This window comes from Penaeus vannamei, chromosome 11 (genome assembly GCF_042767895.1).
Source record: "Penaeus vannamei isolate JL-2024 chromosome 11, ASM4276789v1, whole genome shotgun sequence".
NCBI classification, from domain to species: Eukaryota; Metazoa; Arthropoda; class Malacostraca; order Decapoda; family Penaeidae; genus Penaeus; species Penaeus vannamei.
In genome coordinates this window covers 10,957,739-10,962,716 of record NC_091559.1, presented here as the reverse complement: position 1 = coordinate 10,962,716, position 4,978 = coordinate 10,957,739, and the positions used below count along the sequence as shown (strand labels likewise).

General features: G+C 30.7%; 1 non-coding gene across 1 annotated transcript; it reads left to right on the top strand.

Annotated features, from left to right (window-relative positions):
• Positions 1-1,652: 1,652 nt before the first annotated feature.
• Positions 1,653-1,725, top strand: TRNAV-CAC (transfer RNA valine (anticodon CAC)). The gene has a single exon. It is a non-coding gene; the product is annotated as a tRNA-Val (tRNA).
• Positions 1,726-4,978: the final 3,253 nt, after the last annotated feature.

The window sequence follows — 4,978 nt, the reverse complement described above, 5'->3', positions numbered from 1 at the left end:
ACCTTTGTTGTCTTTATCATAATATCTTACGCCTTTGATTCTTACCTGCGGGAAGGCTGTATTTTTTGTCTTATAATGAGATTTGAATGTTATTTGATCGTGGCTTGAATAAAAAAAAAAAAAAGAAAAAAAATCGAGAAGCTGTTTATAGCCAGGTATTATTACACAGAGAGAAAACAAGACAAAAATAGAGATACGGCATAGGCCGATGTGAAAAGGGAAAAAAGGAAGCGAGAATTCAGAGATTATCGGTCAAGGCAGGAAATGAGAGAGAAAATGGGGAAATGGGGAAAGAGGAATTAACAGAAATATCAAATAGATGATACGGGAAAAATGTCAGAAAGACAAAAAGGAAAAGGAAAAATGAGAGAGAGAGGATATGGGGAGACAGAGAGCGAGAGTGAAAGATGGAGAGAAAGAGAATGGCATATGCGTAGTAATGAAAGGGATTATAAAATTGTCAAGCGTTTCCTCTCGAGGTCGAACCGAGAATCTTGCGTGTGAACCGAACGTGACAAACGAGAATTTCAACATCTTTGTGATAATAACGGATAATAACTGTCATTCCTAACCACCTGTGCAAAACCTCGACCTAAGAGAGAAAATCAATCGAAACATTCTTTTTTTCAAGGATGCTTAATGATCACCGGATGTCAGCGAGGACCGAAATGAAAAACCTTCCAAAAGGAGAATAAAAAAAAAAAAAAAAAAACACTGGCGGTTCTCCTGCAGTGCAGTACATCTGCATCCTTCAATATCTAATTGTTTATCCTGTTATTTCTGTAGTTTTATGAAAAAAATAAATAAAAAAATGATAAAGAAAGAAAGAAAATAAATATTTCCCTTTTGGCTTTCCTCATAAGTGTAAGACATTCTCCATTGAAAGGTATCTAAGCTGATCCTTTTAATTAAATGCTTGCAATATTGATTTACATATATATTCATTATTTACTGGTTTTAAGAACTTAAATTGGTGTTGAATAACTTTTATGTAGAATATTATACACACACACACACATACACACACACACACACACACACACACACACACACACACACACACACACACACACACACACACACACACACACACATATATATATATATATATATATATATATATATATATATATATATATATATATATATATAGAGAGAGAGAGAGAGAGAGAGAGAGAGAGAGAGAGAGAGAGAGAGATACATATATACATATATATAGTTATTTATATATGTTTATAAGTGTATAAATAGGCATATGTATATCACACACACACACACACATAAGTGTGTATATATTTATGTATGTACATGTATGTGTGTGTATGTACATATTTGTGAATCTATATATAAGCATGTATATATATCTATTTATACACACGCACACACACACATATATAGGAGCACATACATTGTGTGTGTATATATACATACATATATATTCATATATACCTATTTATATTTACACACACTTAATGTAAAATAGTGGATACACAATCTCTTTCATTCTTTATCGTTTTTCACTCATATTCTCGGTTTTTGTTTTTATCATTGTTATCATTCTCTCAGTCTCTCCCTCTTCCTCTCTCTCTCTCTCGCTTTCAACCACTATTTACAACAGAATATAAAACAGTGAGGCATCCAACATTACGATCGTTTCCGTGTTGTAGTGGTTATCACGTGCGCTTCACACGCCCAAGGTCCTCGGTTCGATCCCGAGCGGAAACAACAACAACAACAATTGATTTTAGAAGAATTTTACTTTCCATGTCTTACTGAAACAGCTGGTGATGCTGCAGTGACCTGGATTGCAGCATCCACGTCAGAGGATGACCATCCGAGCGGCATCCGAACGTCTGGCGCCACCGAGATGTTAGAGGATGCCTGTTGCTACTGAATGATCACAAGATTGGTCGGATGCCCTATTTTTTCTGTATATTACTTCTTTCTACTGCAGCGCCCACAATTTAGTGTAATTAACGTCAGATCACATTCAAAATGCCCAGTGCGCATTCCCACATCCGCATTTCAAGTACCCACAATCCCCACACCCACGTAGACAGCCAGCACTAGTTTCCCACACGAGGGATGCACGCCAGAGATCAGCCTCGGCGTGGACCTTTTCGTTGAACACGAAAAGGCGAGACGGCAGTCTTATCGTCGAAAATTATTTTCTCCTTTTCTCTTTCTTTCACTTTTACTTTCAATCTCTCTCTCTCTTACTCACACACATCCTCTCTCTCTCTCTCTATCTATTTCTATCTCACTCCCTCCTCTCTCTGTTACACTCACCTCTTCTCTTTTTTTCTTTTTTTATTTCTGTCTCTCCATCTTCTTCCATCTCTCTGTCTCACTCGCTCAAGCACACTCTCAGACTGTCTATATATCTTTCCATCCTTCTTTATCTCTCTTTCTCTCTCATTCCCTCTCTTTCTCACTTTGGCGATTCTTTCTCTATATACCTCTCTGTTTATGTCTCTCTTCACCCTCCCCCCCTATCTATCTTTCTCTCAATCTCCATCACTCTCTATTTCCTCCTCCCCCTCTCTCTCTCCCTCTTCTTTCCTCCCAAACTCCCGCCTTACTCTTCCACACAAACTCTCTCCCTTCTCACCACCCCTTTCTCTCTGTGTGTGACTTTTTCTATCTCTTTCTGTCTATTTCTTTCTCTCTCTCTCTTTCTCTCTTTCAGACGCTATCTGTTTTTCCCTCCCCCCACCATTTCCTTTCTCTGTCTCTGTACTCACTCTCCTCTCCGACCCTCTCTCCGTTTCTCTCGCCCTCTCTTTCACAAGCATAAACTACGGTGACAATAATAGGGTGACGAAGAACTGCAATTCACTGCAGGAAAAAACCCCCCTTTTAAATTTTTTAGGGGGAAAACCCCCCAAAATTTTTTTAAAAAAAAAGGGGGGGGTTTTTAAAAAAAAAAAAATTTTTGGTTTTTTTTTTTTTAAAAAAAAAAATTTTTTTCCAAAAAAATTTTTTAAAAAAAAAGCCAAAAAATTAAAAAAACCAAAAAAAAAAAGGGAAAAAAAAACCCGGGGAAAAAAAAATTTAAAAAAAAACCCAAAAAAAACCCGGGGGGTTTTTTTCCCCAGAAAAAAAAGGGAAAAAAAGGGAAAAAAAATTTTTTTCCCCCCCCTTTTTTTTTTTTTTTAAAACCCCCCCCCTTTTTTTTTTTTTTAAAAAAAAAATTTTTTAAAAAAAAAAAAACCCCCTTTTTTTTTTTCCCTTTTTCCCCCCCTTTTTTTTAAAAAAATTAAAAAAAAAGGGAAAAAAATTTCCCCTTTTTTTTTTTTTTTTTTCCCTTTTTTTTTCCCCTTTTTTTTTTTTTCCCCTTTTTTTTTTTTTTTAAAAAAATTTAAAACCTTTTTTTTTTCCCCCCTTTTTTTTTTCCCCCCCCTTTTTAAAAATTTCCCTTTAAAATTTTTCCTTTTTTTTTTTTTTTTTTCCCCCCTTTTTTTTAAATTTTTTTTTTTCCCCCCTTTTTTTTTTATTTTTTTTTTCCCCCTTTTTTTTTTAAAAAAAAATTTAAGGAAATTTTTTTGGGGTTTTCATTTTTTTCCCCAAAAAAAATTTTTTTTTGGGTTTTTTTGGTTTTTTTTTTTGGGGGGTTTTTTAAAAAAAAAAAAAAAAATTTTTTTAAAAAAACCCGGGGGAAAAAAAAAAAAAAAACCCTTTTTTTAAAAAAAATTTTTTTTTTGGGTTGGCCCAAAATTTGGAAATTTTTTTTTTTTTCCCCTAAAATTTTTTTTTTTTTTAAAAAAAAATTTTTTATTTTTTTTTTTTTCCTTTTTTTAAAAATTTTTTTTTTTTTTTTAAATTTTTTTTTCCCCCAAAAAAAAAAAGTTTTTTAAAAAACCCCCAAAAAAATTTTTGGGGAAAAAATTTCCCCCCCCCCCCCTTTTGGGGGCCCCCAAAAAATTTTTTTTTTTCCCCTTTAAAAAAAAAAAAGGAAAAAAAAAAAAAAAGGGGAAAAAAAAAAAAAAAAATTTTTTTAAAAAATTTTTTTTTTTTAATTTTAAAAAATTTTTTTTTTTTAAAATTTTCAATATTTTTTTTTCTTTTAAATTTTTTTTTAATTTATTTTTTTATTTTTTTATTTTTTTTTCTTTTTTTTTTTTTTAAAAAAATTTTTTTTAAAAAAAGGGGTTAATTTTTTTTTTGGGCCTTTTTTTTTTAATTTTTTTTTAAAAAAAATTTTTTTTTTTTTTTAAAAAAAGGAAAAAAAAATTTTTTTAAAAAACGGTTTTTTTCCCCCAAAACCCCCCAAAAATAAAAACCCAAAAGGGAAAAAAAAGGGGGGTTTTTTTTGGGGTTTTTTTTTTAAAAAAAAAAGGGGGGAAACCTTTTTTTTTTTTTTGGAACTTTTTTTTTTTTTTAAAAAAAAGGGGGCCCAGGGGCTTAAAAGGGGGGGAAGGGGCCCCCCCCCCTTTTTTTTTGGGGCCCCCTTTTTTTTTTTTTTTTTCCCTTTTTTTTCGTTTTTTTTTAAAAAATTTTTTAAAAAAATTTTTTTTTTTTTTAAAAATTTTTTTTTGGGGGGGGAAAAATTTTTGGGGAAGGGTCCCCGGTTTTTTTTGGGGGTTTGGGGGGGGGGTTTTTTTTTAAAATTAAAATTAAAAAAAAAAAATTTTTAAAAAATTTTTAAATTTTTTTTTTTTAAAAAAAATTTTAAAAAATTTTTTTTAAAATAAAAAAAAATTTTTTTTTTTTCCCCCCCAAAAATTTTTTAAAAAAAAAAAAACCCCTTTTTTTTTGCCCCAAAATTTTCCCAAAATTTTTTTTTTTTAAAAACCCCCCCCCTTTTTTTTTTCCCCCCAAAAAAAAATTTTTTCATCTTTTTTTTTTAAAAAAACCCCCCCCCAAAAAAAAAAAAAATTTTTAATTTTTTAAAAAATTTTTAAAAAAAAAAAAAAAAAAAATTTTTTTAAAAAATTTAAAAAAAAATTTTTTATTTTTTAAAAAATTTTGGGAAAAA